Below are 15,628 nucleotides of genomic sequence, written 5' to 3'. Positions count from 1 at the left end.
CTGCTATATCTGAAACAGGTAACCAACAAGGACTTACTGTAAAAAAAAAAATATATATATATATATATATATACTTTCTAAGGTTAAAAAACTAAAAAACTAAAATAATGAATATGTACTTGAAAAAAAAAGGTGAAATGAAATATGTCCCTAAAATGCCTAGAACAGTGTCTGGCCTATAATAAGTGATTAACATGCATTCCTTCCTTTCATAAACATACATCCTATATTTGTACCTGGCATAGATTTGGCAAACAGCAGCCTCCTGATAAATGTCCGTTGAGTAAATAACTGTCTGAATGAACTATCTCCAGGGAGTCTTGAATGATACTTTATATAATGACACTTAATATAATGCTGATAGTAACTACCACTTACTGAGCACTTACTGCTGGTCAGGTGGTGTGATACATGCTCACATACATCCTTTCACCGAATTCTTGTGACTACCCCATAAGATAGGCCTTCTTTTAGCTCCACTTTACAAATGAAGAGCTAAGATGGAACAATTTTCCTAGGATGACACAGCTAGCAAGCAGCAGAACTGGATTTTGAACCCGTATCCTTCTGACTTCAGGGGCCATGTCTTAACTGCTATAGCATCCTGGGCAGAACGTTAATGCACATTAACAAAACAAACAACAAAAACAAAAGGCCTTTCGACTTCTTTTGTTAAGGAAGACTCAACTAGGGTGACTAAGTCTTCTTGCTGCTCCCAGAATAGTCCCATCTAGTTGGATTGGTGGCTACCAGGCCGGAAACAGGTGGGACCGGTACAGCTGCCAGGGACCAGCCCTTGAGAAGGTGGCTGAACAAGTTGTCCGGTCCTGTTCCCAGAAGCTGGTACAAATCTGATGGGGATGCCACTTGTGTGGGCTGGCATGGGGTGGGGGAGGAACCTGGGTGCTAGAGTCTTACCTTGAACAAAGAGGTAAAAGTGTCCAAAGGACAAAAACAAATTGTTCAGAGAAGGGGAGCTGGAGGTGTGGTACAGGGGCACAAGTCCTACAGGGGTGGGAAGCTAGAATCAAGGGCAATGGGTGTGGCCAGGAGCCAGGAGGTCAGGGTGTGAGGGTCTGGGTGGAGGATGGAGTGAAAGGTTCCAGACAGCTGTGAGAAGTACCAGGCTGTGGCAGGAAGCCTTCTCAGTGGGAGGTCCCTGACCCTGTGGTGCAGAGGCAGGACTGTCAGTGTGCAGGTTACAGGGTGGCATAGAATAACCTTACCCCCAGAACACTCCTCGAGGTGAAACATGCCTTAGAGACAGGGTGAAAATGACTAAGAGCATGGACTCTGGGGGCCAAACTGCCTGGGTTCAAAGCTTAGTTCCTCTATTTACCAGCTGTGTGACCACAGCCATGTTACTTAACCTCTCTGTGCCTCAGTCACCTCATCTATCCAAAGGGAATAACAATGCCCCTTATCTCATGGGGTTTCTATGAAGATTAAAAATATAGAGAAATGGCTAGAAGAGAACACAGAAAGTGCTGGCACACAGAAGTATTTACATGTTACCTATTGCTCTTATTATTACCACCTCCCAGAGTTGATGGGAAGACACATGAGATGCTGTCTAACTCAAACAGCATATAATTCTTCCCTTTTCCCTCTTTCTTCACACAGTGCAACTTTAGCAGTAGAGCCAAGATGTGGACCTAAATCTTCAGACTCCAAGTCCTCTGTTCATCAAGCGTGGCTGTCTAGTAGTAAGGTCTAAGCAGTGCTGGTCATGGCCCTCTGACTCCATAAATCTACCCTTCTCTTCTTGCCATGTCCTCTTCAGTCACCCCAAACCCTAGCTCTTGTGGCTCAATCCAAGGTGAACTAACAACTGCATATCACACTTGTGAGTTCATACTACCTCCTCCTTCCTGTCTTTCCCAGCTCTCGTCCAGCCTGACTTCGTTGGCAGAGTAGTTCCTTTCATCATGGCGTCTCCCACTCAAAAGCATTCCATGGCTCCATAGTGCCTGCGATGGGAGGTATCAGTGGTCCAGGTGTAGAGCATCTAATTCCTGGTGTTCTCCATCTGAGTCCACGGGCAATTGATAATAGATTATAGCATCAGAGAAAGCAAGAACAATTTAACCAGCAGAGCCTAAGATTATACTGTATGGGCATATCTAAAACCCCACCTGCAAGCACGTGTATCCACAGAAGAAAAGTAACAACAAAAAGCCCTGTGCTCTTGAACTAGGCCTGTGGAATAGTTCTGATTTTCCCACTAACGTTTGATTGCTACAGGCTAAGCCTCAAATGTTCTCATCTGCGAAATAGGACAATACCTATATCACTGAAGGGTTGGTGGGGTTAAAGGAGAGTATGAATCTAGAGTGCCTGGGTCAGCAATCCTGCACCTAAGTGTTATCATAATTAGCACTATTATTATTCTAAGGCCCTCTCTCTGGCCTTCAAAGTCAAACACAACCTGTTCCCTATTTACTCATTCTGATTTGCCAGAGTTCTCTGGGATTTGCTGGGCCTGTCCCTTTGAGACATTTCCATTTCTGTCTTCTCTCTGTGGTTCCTTTCCTCACTCCCATGATACTCAAATCTGAGATTCTCTTTTTAAGATCCTGCCCCACGTTAGAGGCCCAGCTCACATTGGACCGCCTCCTGGAAACCGTCCCTGCCTGCACCCCACACACCCGGTCCATCCTCTTGTCCCAGCTCCCTGAATTCACACCCACTCACGATCTGTACTAAATAACTTAACTTTAAAAATGCCTGCTGTTGTTCCAATATTTTACACTATTTTCTCACCCCAATTAGATTGTAATCCTTTCTCGAGTAACTGTCGAGATTTTTTCTCTAATGTTAGTTTTCAGCATTAAATAAATGTTCCCAAAGCTCCTAGCAACGTTTCCTCTGAAGGTTAACAAATGAAGTGTAAAAACTCCTGGGAGTTCAGAGGTCGGGAGTGGTTTCTACATCTTTTAAATGAAGATAATGATACCGACCTCACAGGGTTGTTTGATGCATTGAGATAATGGGTATAAAATTGCCCAGAAGTCTGCAGAATTGAAAACATAATCTGGCAGAAGAGAAGGAAAAGGCAATAGAAATTGATATGAAGCTGCAAAAGGAGGCAGAAGGAAAAGGAGGACCGTGGGGGAACGCAAAGGATCGCTTAAGCAAACAGATGTGTCAGGCATCTCCTATGCGTCAGGCACTGCACTGGGCAATTCATGTATATTATTATACACGTAGGATACTGGTGAAGGTCACAAGTTCTGGAGTCAGGATACTAGGTTCTAATCCTAGGTCTATCTGTCACCAGCTGTACGACCTCAGTTAAGCTATTTTAAATGTCTATGGTTGGACTTCACTGGTGGTCCAGTGGTTAAGACGCTGCACTTCCAATGCAGGGGGTGTGGGTTTGATTCCTGGTCGGGGAGCTAAGATTCCACATGCCATGGGGCACAGCTCCCCAAAAATGCCTATGGTTTATTTTCTTCATCTTTCAATTGGGATAATTTAAAGCAGGGGTTGGCAAATTTGTTTCTGTACAAAGCCAGATAGTAGATATTTTAGATCTGGTTGGACACACAGTTTCTGTTTCGACTACTCAACCTTGGAGCTATAGCATGAAAGTAGCCACAGAGTAGACATGAACAGATGGGCATAACTGTGTTCCAGTAAAATATTATCTGCACAAATGGGCAGTGGGCAAACATTGGCCCATGGGGAGCAGTTTGCCAACCTCTAATACAGACTTTACCTTATACGGTCTACAGAGGATGGAAGAGTTAATACAATTCATGCTCTTAGAACAGTGCCTTACACACCGTAATTGCTCAACAAATGTTAGCTGTTGTTACGATAATGAACCCATGGGAGAGGTGTTAGTACGGCCTCCTATAGGGAAGAAAACTAAATCTCGGAAATAACTGGATAACTTCTTCAAAAACTGACACCATCTACTAGTGGCAGAGTAAGACTCAAAGCACAGGCTGGTTGGTCTTTAAAGTCTATAGTTTTTCCACTGTAATTTTGTCAACTTCACAGATCTTCAGAACCAAGACTTTATTTCATAGATCCAAATAGATAGATCCAAATAACTCTGATCCTTTATCTCCAAGTGTTTTGGGACTTGACTCAAACACTGCTGACACACAGAACGATGAAATCAGGCCTGGGATCCAAATGAGCATTTCAGGCAAGCCCTTGTCTTTATAGTCCTTGAGTCCTGATCCAAGGCAGTGGGGAACAGGTGTGGAATCTACATTCGCCCCCCTCTTGGGTACTCACACATTTGCAGCCTTCGCTGGCCTTGGCGTCGGTTTCCTATGACACCAATGGATCAGCTGCCTTTGGGGAGCCCTAATTAAGTGCACAAATAGGGCAGCCTTCCCAAATCTCACATTAGTTCTGCTTTGGAATGCCAGAATTTTCTACCATGGAAAAATGCTTCATGCCCTGACTCTTAACAAACCCACAAGTTCAAATGCATTTTTTGGGGGGGACAAGAATCCCAAGCTGTTATGTGAGAAGGCAAGCAAAGAAAGGGCTTTTCTTGAAAGGGGGAAACAAAGGGCATCCAGAAATGTCACAAAAATGCCCTGCAAACGCTCCAGCTTGCCTCGAGCTGTTCTTTGTCTGAAGAACTTGAAAGTGATTTATGTCTCTTTTTCCTCGGGTCAGTGATTGGCTTCTTAAACCTGAGACTCTGAAGCAGGTATTGTCAAAGATTTCTTTCCATATGGATAAGAAGAAATCCACATGGGATAAAAAGCAAAAGTAATCCCAATTAAATGGCACAGACTTTGTGCATTTCAGAACCGTACCCCTCTGTGACGTGTTATTTCTCTCTTGTCCTCCTCTTCCCCTTCTTCCTCCTTCTTGCTTCTCACCCCAAAGCCCAGTCTACCAACGCCTATTCTGGGGAAAGCCTCTCTGGTTCTGTAACTGAGAAGAGACCATAACGCTTGGTTTGGAGCATGTGGTTTAACAGCAATTAGCTGTCTGCTTTATCTTTAATTCCACATCTTCTGGAGTAAAACCATTTAGGCTACAGACCCCAAAAAGCATTGCATGTTGTCTACGCCCAGAGTCCAGTGGACCATTGTGTTGACATATTTTCCCTCATCAAAGGATTGAAAGTGGGTGGGCCTTCGACTTGATACAAAAAAATACAATGGTGGGAGCCGCTGGGCTGGGAGTCACACAGATTTACCACCACAAGGGGATCTTCCAGGCTCCAGGCTGTCAACGAGCCCAGGCCTCTGGCAGGACAAATGCAGCCCTTCAACTGGCCTCCATAGGTTCCTGCCCAGGGAAACAGCCGCCTCTGGGGGGCTTGTTGCCTCAGGAGAGGTGAAGGAGCCTTTAATAAGGGTAGCCATAGTTTATTATCCCAATAAATTCTCCTTGGAGTCCTGGACAGTTTAATGACCGATTATTAATAATTAGACCAGGACATAAGACATAGGCTGGGTCTGTCCTTGGGTGTGTTATCACCTCTCCAATTTACTTCTGTGGACCTCCTGATGGTTGGGAAATTTGCAGAAATGATCTCTCAAGGGTCATAGGGAACTGGGAGTTTCAGACTTTGAATTTTGATTTTGATGCCCTTATTCTGTGTTGCCTCTTCTCACAGACTCCACCAGAGTTTAGACTTCACAAAAGCAAAGATGTACCTAGAAAATACTGAAATATACCACAATTACTAACTGTATGCCTTTCTGATGCCAGCAGCTGGGAAAAGGCTCCATTCCCCAACAATCAGGAAGGGCTTTCTCCTTGAAAGCCCCAGCTCGGGAGTTTCCAATCTCTGGACCAATACAATCTCCAAACCTTTTGGAGACCTACAAAGAATTGTCAGCGTCTTATTTTGCCAAACGAGAACCTATGAAAAAAAAAAAAAACAAAAAACAAAAAACCTACTCAACGTTTACTCTGACCATGATGTCATAACAAAAAAGCTTTTAACATCAAAGCAAAAAAAAAGAAAAAGTTATCGTGATCTCAGAATACAGGGAAATCATTTAAATTGTTTACATACAGCTTTGTTAAAAACTCGACATACTACCCTTATTTCTTCATTTCCTCTGTACTAGTGAAACTTTGCTAAGGACCTGCAGTAAGGGCAAACTTCACGGGTATGTCACCTGTGTGGTCATCCAGGGTCCCACGCCAGGAAGGCTCAAGCTTGGGGTTTAGTGATCTGCAGTCCCTGTTTTGAAATTCTTAATTTTATCTTTGAATGTGCACTTTGCGGACGAAGGCTGATGGGACAGCAGAGCATGTGCTGGGTGTGGGGCCTTTCCCTGTCCAGCCCCAGCCTGCTCCCTGCCTGGCACCTTACCCCATTTCTCCACTGCTGACCACGCACCCCTGGGGTGATGACAGGGTGGCATGGGGTGGCAGGAGTGTAGGGACAAGCACAGCTGCGGGGAGAGCCAGGCCAGGTTGTGAGCCTGCAGTGTCTCAGGGCCAGGCAAGCAGTGTCTCTCCCCACCACTCCCCACTGCCACGGAGGGTTGGGTAGGCAACTGGGAAGCTGGAAACCCTTGGGGGTCACCTGTCAGCCATGAGTGACTTCCCTGCCCCCGGCCAGGGGCCCACATTTTCATTTGGTACCAGATCCCATAAATTACACAGTTGGTTCTGCCTGTGGTAGTCCTCTGATGACGTCTGAGAACTGCTGGACTAGCTGAGAGATCCTTGCCCCTAAAGAGCCCCTCCACTCCCTTCCTTGTAAGAAGATGCTGTGAGTAATGGCTGTGCTCCCCAGACTTCCTCGTGGAAGGCGAGTTTCCCCAGAGGCTAAGCACCCGCCTGTGGGGAGCCATTTCATGCTTGGCCTGGACTGGGTGCTGTCATCCTCATCATCCTGCACGGGTGGGTGGCTCTTCACAGTTTAGAAAGCACTTTTCCACTGTGTGTGTGCGCGCTTGTGTGCGTGTGTACACACACACTTTCTTTTTTTTTTTTTTTGCGGTACGCGGGCCTCTCACTGCTGTGGCCTCTCCCGTTGCGGAGCACAGGCTCCGGATGCGCAGGCTCAGCGGCCATGGCTCACGGGCCCAGCCGCTCCGCGGCATGTGGGATCCTCCCGGACCGGGGCACGAACCCGCATCCCCTGCATCGGCAGGCGGACTCTCAACCACTGCGCCACCAGGGCAGCCCTCCACACACACTTTAATCTCACTTTCTGTAGCTTGGTGAACTTGAAAGAGCTTATACTTTGGATTTTCACACAAGTCTAGGTTCAAGTCCCAACTTTCTGGCTGTGTGGCTTTGAACAAGTGATTTGCCTTCCTAACTTCTTGCTCCTGTTTGCAAGCGGAGATGATAACATCTATCTACCTCACATAGCCTCAGTTACAGATTAAATGTGGTTATAATCCAGCATGTTCCCAGGTGATCAATTAACATTCATCCCTTTCCTCTTCCTGGCCTGCCTCTGGAGATGTGGAATGATACTTGGGGAGGCCACATCTCACCTGGGAAACCCACCCAAGAGGGGCTGAGCCAGGCATCCTCCTGGTCTGTGGGCCTGTCCATTGTTCAAGAGGCAGCACTGCCACAGCAGGAAAAAACCCTGGACGGGGGAGCAGGAATGACTCTGCAAACCCGAGAAGCTGCTTCTCAAGGATCTAGATTTGGGCTCACAGGACTAGTTAGTTTTGGCAGGTGAGAGGAAACACTGAAATGGGGGAACAGATGTAGAGGGCAAGGTAGAAAGTATCAAGGACAAACACAACCTCCCTCCCACCTCTCCCACCTTCCAGCCCTGCCCTTTGGAGAGGCTGGCAGGAATTTTGCAACTGTGTTGGAAAGGTTCAGGAGGGCAGCGTTAGACGTGTTTTAGACTAAGAATCAGGAGGCTTGGATTCCAGTCTCAGGTTTTCTCTCTATAACCTTGGGAATGTCACCTCCCACTGGGAACCAAATGTCTCCAACTTTTAAATGCACTAAACTAGATGACTTGTTCAGTTGATTCCAGCTTTGATACTTTATGTTTAATTAGAGAAAGGATAGCTATAAAAACATATTCTGTAACGAGCTGGGACAGGCCCTCTGAACTAGGAGGGGCCCCTTCCAAGCAGTGGCGTTAGGATAGGCCTGGCCCTAGTCCAGGGATGCTGGTTTCCCGGGCAGGCCATTTGTTGAGACTTCATAATGGCTGGTCACCTGATGACTCTTGCATCTCTACTCACACCCAAGGCACCTTGTTCGAATGGGCTGTGACTGACTTGGTGAACAGGAACAGACTCAGACACTTTCACGCAAAGTGTTTCGACAGTCATCTCCAAACAGAAAGAGCACAGTGGGCTGTTGTGACGAGAATTCTGGGGAGTACTGTTTATGGCTGTGGTTTTGTTTACCCTTGGCCTAGTACACAGGGTACAGCTGAAAATGGCCTCAGCTGAAAACACTCTCTTTTCTTTCAGGGCAAACTTTCCAAACTTTTACATGCAGGCTGTCAGCTCCAGGCCCACTGCCCCTGTCTCCACCTCCTCTGCTCTCCCAGGGAAACAGGGGCCCCCCAGCCCCGTCCTGCTTGGCCTCTGAGTTGCTCCCAACAGAGGCGGGACAGATACTGACAGCGTAGCGTTAGGGATTTGGAACCAGATGGTTCTGGGCACAAATCCCCGCTCCTCCACTTGTTAGTTGTGTGATCTTATGCAAGTCACTTGCATTTTCTCACCCTCAGTTTCACCAGGTGAAAACTGGAAATAACAGAACCTACCCAATAGGACTGCTTTAAGAATTAAAAGGAAATATATCATTGCAGATAAATCTTGAGGGACATCCTTAATTGTGTTTTTTTTCTCTCTACCTCAATCATTTTGGTTGATCCGTAAAAACCAGGCTTCTGCCTCAGTTTCCCTTCTTGAGTTTTGATCCTCTTTCCTACCTTGTGCTCCAAACCCAGCAGAATGGATTGGGCAGGGGCTCTGGCTGTGCTGCCATTTCTCCTACCCAGGGACTCCTGACTGCAGACGAGAATCATCCCATTGATGGGCAGGAGATATGAGGAACAATAACAGTTAATTTTATTAAGCATTTCCTATGTTCCTGGTTTATCATCATTTCCTCTTCATAACAAGCCTACAAGCCTAGAGGTAGGCCCCACTATCAATCCTATTTAACAGATCAGGAAACTGAACGCCAAAAAGGTTTAGGTCCATCCAAGGTCACAGGGCCAAGGGTAGTGGAGGCTGAATTCCAACCCAGTGTGTCTGACTCCAGAACCTTCTCTTTTAATCACCAGCCCCTCTGCTTTTGAGTTTTAGGTATTCCCTGCATATTCATTCCCGTCTTTTTCAATAACCATCACCACAGTAGCCACCAATAATTGAAGCCCTATACTCATGACATACATTATCCCATTTGACTTTCCCAGCAATCCTATGAAATAGCTATTTTCATACCCATTTTACAAATGAGAGAGCTGAGGTCAGAACAAGTACATTATCCAGAGTCAACTGGCTATGAAAGAAGGAGCCAGGATTCAGATACTGTATATGATTTCTTTGTAGCTCCTTGGATCACTGTACTATATGCCAAGGGCTTTATAAGTATCAACTCTCATAACAGTCCTATGAGGTAGGTCATACCAGTATTTCCATTTTACAGATAGGGAAATTGAGGTAGAGAGAGATGAAGACATTTGTTCCAGGCTTCACAAGTAAGAGTGGCAGAGCTGGATTTTGAACCCAGGCAGTCTGGCTCAAGTGTCTGGGCTCCCAACTTCGAGTGTTGTGTTGCTATAAGAAGTGAAGGATGCCAGGCAAGGGGAGGGGAAGAGATTTCCAAGGAGAGGGAATTGTGCCCGCACAAGCAGGAGGCTCAGTGAGTCCAGGAACGACAAAAGCTCTCCACCCACATGGACTGCAGTAGTCCCCCAGAGCCCTGGCTTCTCTCCGCCAAGAGGGGTCGGCCACCCTGGAGAATTTTCCAGCATTGAGCAATGGCGTAGGTGTTTAGTTTCCCTTAGGCCCACAGAGATGCATCAGGAGGAAATTGCCTCAGACTCTTGGGCAAGCTGTGACTCCACGATTCAGCTACAAAATCCTCAGAAGAGATGAAAGTCAACAGTCTTAAGTGACCAGTTACATTTACATGTGTGTGGGGAGAAAAAGGCCTTTTATCAGGAGGGGCAGAAACAAACATGTATTGAGTAGGCTGAGACATGGGAGATATTAAACCTCACAGTAACCCTTTGAAATTGTGATTTGCCCCATTTTACAGAGAAATAAACTAAGGCTCAGAGCAGCAAAGTGATGTCCCCAAATCAAGTGGTAAGTACAGGAGCCTGGATATGGTCCAAGGTCCATATAGATGACTTCAGGCTGCCCGCTCCTAGTTAGTTCCCTGCTGTCTCTCATTTGCCTAGGACTGATCCACATGGTTTCAAAATTTCCCCGTAATTAATGGTGAAATTACCAAGAATGTCTGCAAAAACAGAGACCATTCTGCTAACCCGGGGTGTTGTAGTCTAAAATGTTATTATTCTGAAAAACACAGCTCCAGGAAAAGAAACAGTTTACAGGGAAAGTTTCCAAGAAATCTTGAAGCCATAAAGAAGGAGATTCACAGATGTGAGTATATGAAAATTTAAAACTCCTCTATAAGACACGGTAAGCAAACGTGGATGTTGAAGGTCTTACTACAAGAAAGTCTTCAAGATAAATGACAGACAAAGGACTGATGCACAGAGCACACGAAGAGCCTCTCCAAATCCCCGAGGGAAAGACCTACGACCCTAGAGGAAAATGAAGAGAGGATGTTAATAGGCCATTAACAGAAGACAGAAATTAAGAGACTGAAGATTTAAAGAAAATGTTAATTCTCACTAGCAACAGGGCAGAGGCAAAGGAAAAGAACAATGAGCAGTCATTTTCTGCCCAAGAAATGGGCAAAAATGTTAAAACGACTGACAATATGCAGTGTTGGCAAAGGAACAGGGGCACTGTTGGCAGGAATACAAATTGGGACAGCCTTTTTGGAGGACATTTTGGCCACAGCTAACATAATTTCAAAGGCATAAATCCCTCCAGTAGAAATTCCACTTTTTTGTATCTCTCCAAGAGAACTTTTCATACTTGTGTATAAAGAACCATACCCAGGATGATCCTTTGATTGCTGTTTGCAAAAGCCAGATACTAGAAACTACCTACATCTCTATCAATAGGACATTGGTTAAATCATTTTTTATATGTGCCGACTGTGGAATTACTACCAACATGTAACAGACATGCGCTGGCTCTATATGCACTGACATATTCCAAATATCTAATAAGTGAAAAAAAAACCTTGCAGAACAGTTTTACTATATGACCCTATATACACATATATGTCTATGAATGCCTTAAAAAGCTTAGAAAGACATATAAAATGGACAATAGCGATTACCTCTGGGATCAGGGGAGGTTTGTGCCTTTCCTGTTTACTCTTTGATGTTTTGAGTTTTTACAATGTAAGTCGATTTCTATCATTTTTCTGTTATCTAAAGAGGAGCGAGTCAGCCACAGAGACAGAGACACTTGTCTTGTGTTCTGGGTTATGTCCTGTTCATCCAGGATTGAGCAACACTCTGACCCAGGGCTGAGTCTCCCTCCTCTGCTGATGCAATCAGAAAGCAGCTCCTTCAGAAGCTGCCCTCCCCTATTCTCTCCCTCTCATTTCCAAAGGGGCTCACGCATCTCAGCACAGCACGTTATACACATTCCTCTCAGGCACATAGTCACTCAGAATAGCTACTGCGTAGGTTGGTTCACCACCTGAGAACTTTTGAATCATGGACCGATTCTTGTCACCTTGATAAAACTCGTACACAATCACACGCCGAAACAACTACAACAGCAATAACAAACTGTCAGGCTCCCTTAGCACAAGCCTTGATTTAAACCATGGGTCCAATGGGCACACACTGGATGTAGAGCTCCTTAAATAATAGCTCTGCTAGCTTAAAACGTATCAGATGTTCCTTTAGCCTTAGCTCGCCCAAGACATAAACTATGTGTTCGGGGGAAAGCAAAGTCAAATGACTCATGACAGAGTTTGTTTTTAGCATGAATTATTTTTTCTGGCTCCTTGCTTTTAAAGACGGATCCTTTTCAGATGGGTTGACGCAAGGGCTGCTGGGAGCTGGGCTCTCGAGCCTAGTGGTCCCCCCTCTTTTGAAAGCTGGTAGTGGATGTCCTGGGAAGGAGAGATGATTTCCCATATGATCACTCCCATGATGCACTGCTTCTTCTTTTTCCCTTCAAAACAAGCCAGGCGATGGCGGCCTGGGTGAAGTGGGGGAAAGGGCACTGGATTTGGAGTCTGGGAGACCTGAGCTCTGATTCCAACTGTGCCATTTACAAATTGTATGCTGCAGGGAATGTTACATGACTCTGGTCTCTGGGCTGCAGTCTGAAAAGAATTCTGAGGAGAATAAGCATCGCTCTGGATTGTGGTGGGGACTCAATGAGGTAACCTAGGGAAAGCATGTGCCTCACAGGAGGCACTGGACTGGACTCCTCAGGGCAGAGGTGTCCTGTATACCTCAGGATCCTTCCTGCTTGCCTGAGAATGGGGCAGAAAACATTTGAGGAAGGAAGGCAGCAATGCATGGTGCACTTATGATGTGCCAGGCACTGTGCTAAGTGCTTTATATGAATTATCTCATTCAGCTTTACAAACAACCCTATAGGTTATGTGCTATCCACACTGAGGCACAGAGAGATTAAGAAACCTGACCAAGGCCACACAGGTGGTTAGTGGAGGGGCTGAGATCTGAATGCTTATGATATGGCTTTAGAGCGGGAAGGGGAGAGGAAAAATGGGCAGACCAGAGGATCCCTGTGTGGACTCTAAGAAAAGGCTACATCAGGAATACCTAGCTCTTGGATCACTGCAGAAGAACAGACACAGGGGAAGGAGGAGGCCATCAGGAATGTGGTCATTCATGGCTCTGCAGGAACACAGGTGGTGGACAGCCAGAACCCACGCATGAGTGTGGCAGATTAGGACAGCTTCTTAGGGTGCTTTGGGCCAACAGATGCCCAGGCTTCTGGGGGAGCGAGTACCCCAGGACAGGGCTGGTGCCCATACACATTCACTCCTTCCCTCTCTTTATCAGGTAGAGTAAGATGAACACAGAATTCCAGAGCTGGAAGGGACCTTAGCCACTGCCTGGCGCCACTCCACTGTACAGGTTAGAGACCAATGCCGCAACCACAAGTAGAGCGAAGACCAGAAGCCAGGTCCCTACTCTTCAAGCCAGGAATTAGCTCTGGGGTCTCGAACACGAACAGCCACTCTCCCTTCTATGCACAGCCTTGAGATTATGACTGTTTTTCAACCATTTATCCATCCCATAGTTCTCACCCAAGCAATGCTCAGGAAAGACAAGAATGCTGGCCATTGGGCTTTGGATATGTCCAGTCCCCAGGTTAAAATGACTGCTTAGCTCGCTTTCCCAATAAATCCCTGAATGATCTACTAGGCAAGCAGCCTTTTGATAATAATACGGGTCTTCATAAGAGTCTGCCTACAGAGAAATAATGGGCAGAATTTGGAACAGTGATTTATCAAGGTGAACTAACAAAATGCTTTTCGGCTTTATACTTCCGTCTTATGAGCTGCCCCTACAAGACAAAAGCATTCATTTGTTCATTCGTTTATTCACTCAAATTCACATTTTCATCCAATACATACTGAGTTGACCTTTAGGTCTGTGAATCCTTTGTTCCCAAGATCTAGAATTCTGTATACCCTCCTCCCATCTCAGACCCTCAACACACACACACACACACACACACACACACACACACACACACACCTTTGTTCAGTTAACACTTCCAAGTCATGAATCAAATGTCACTCCTTTGGAGCGTTTTCTCTGCCTCCTGAAGGCTGGGTGAGGTACATCACCTAAGACAGCACACAGCCAACTCTAGTACAGCTGTCTGTTTTACTGTATTTCTCCCCTGCAAGATTCTAAGAAACTTGAGAACAAGGACTGCCTCCCTGGTCTTTTTGCTTTTCTTCAGATACATTCAGTTCATTCCCATCTCAGGGCCTTTGCACTCCCTGTGCTCTCTGCCATTCCAGTCTCATCTCAAACATCCTTCCTCAGGAGGGCCTTTCCCACCTCTCACACAGCCAGTCCTTCCCACCTCATCTGCCTGGTCTCTCTTTGTTCCCTTACATTGCTTTACTTTCTCTCACAGCATTTTCATTTATTTTTTTTTTTTTTGGCTACCTGAAATCGTATTATTTATGGTGATTACTTGTTTCTGGAATTACTTGTTACTGGACTCCTCCCAGTGGGAATATAAGCTCTGTGAGGGCAGACAGTGATTTTTCAATAGATAAAGCTGGAGGCACACAGTGAGGAGAAGCAGACAGGTATCAAAGGGTGAAGGGAAGCACAAGCTTCCAAAGGGAAAGCTGGTTAATGGGACAAAGAAAAGTGACCAAAACTGACTCCCAAAGTGCAAGAAAGAACTAATAATGTTAACTCTTTTATCGCACACTAACTGTGGCAGGCTCATACATTACCTTGTTGAAGTTTCCCCTTTGGGAATGCATAAGCATTCTGTAAACATATGTGAAACAGGAATACTTTTAGCCCAGTTCCATGATATTGTCGTGGTGATTAAATACGTTAATTCACATAAAGTGCTTTGAACAGTGCTTGGCATGTAGAAAGCATCAACACATGCTGCCTAAAATCGTCGTCATTGTCATCATCATCTACAAAGAGATATGACACATAGGTAATACCTGCTTATAAGAATTTTATGTACTGCTATGCACTATATTTACTTTTTAAAATGAATCATAGGACGTCTACAGTGTACAAAGTTAAACACATGTTCCTTATTTTGAATTTAATATGGTGCAAAAAAGTTTTATAAGAGTTACTTATCAGCATTTATATAATCAAAGAATTGTATTATTATTATTATTATTTTTTGTGGTACGCGGGCCTCTCACTCTTGTGGCCTCTCCCGTTGTGGAGCACAGGCTCCGGACGCGCAGGCTCAGCGGCCATGGCTCACGGGCCTAGCCGCTCCGCGGCATGTGGTATCTTCCCGGACTAGGGCACGAACCCGTGTCCCCTGCATCGGCAGGCGGACTCTCAACCACTGCGCCACCGGGGAAGCCCTGTATTATGTTTTTAATAAACACATTTGTGATAGTTTCAATCAGGTTTTAAAAAGCCTTAGGATGTAAACATAAAGAACCATGTAAGAACCCAGAAACTAGAAGAAGTGATAATGAAACATTAGTGGAAAGAATAAATAGGCTAAAGGCTGAAATAAAACTTTGTAAGGACTAATACAGAGAACAATGAAGAGAGAAAACAGGAGAACATTTGGAGATGTGAGAGGAAAGTAATTACTACAAGAGAGCAAATCAAAGCACCACATGCAAGAATCATTTCACTGCAATCTCTACAGGAAATGCCTATCAGAAGGATGAAAACAGCAAGAAAACTACTGAAAACAAGAACAAGAGCTAAACATGTTAAATAAATGCAATGATGTTTTATTAATAGTTTAAAAATATCTGCTAGAACAGAATATTTTACTCCAAGTTTGGCTAGTTCTTTATAAAAAGAACTCTTTTTAGTTACAGCTCTTTTTGGTTTGCTGCCAGATTGGAAACCTGGTGGGTG

The 15,628-nt window shown here is 45.2% G+C and overlaps 1 protein-coding gene and 1 long non-coding RNA gene across 16 annotated transcripts in view; one reads left to right on the top strand and one right to left on the bottom strand.

Annotated features, from left to right (window-relative positions):
* Positions 1-15,628, bottom strand: part of FGGY (FGGY carbohydrate kinase domain containing) — a 425,082-nt gene that overhangs the window by 49,570 nt on the left and 359,884 nt on the right. Inside the window, exon 15 of one of the 15 annotated variants that reach the window (XR_004348567.1) lies at positions 14,506-14,700. The exons of the other annotated variants lie outside the window; for them this stretch is intronic. The gene's annotated coding sequence lies outside the window, so the exon portion shown is untranslated. The remainder of the gene's footprint in view (positions 1-14,505; positions 14,701-15,628) is intronic. 15 annotated transcript variants of the gene reach the window in all.
* The window catches only part of LOC116749344, a 68,492-nt gene that overhangs the window by 15,718 nt on the left and 37,146 nt on the right, over positions 1-15,628 (top strand). The gene's annotated exons all lie outside the window — the stretch shown is intronic.

The sequence above is a fragment of the Phocoena sinus genome, chromosome 1 (assembly GCF_008692025.1).
Source record: "Phocoena sinus isolate mPhoSin1 chromosome 1, mPhoSin1.pri, whole genome shotgun sequence".
Lineage (NCBI taxonomy): Eukaryota > Metazoa > Chordata > Mammalia > Artiodactyla > Phocoenidae > Phocoena > Phocoena sinus.
This window is presented reverse-complemented; position numbering and strand designations above follow the sequence as displayed.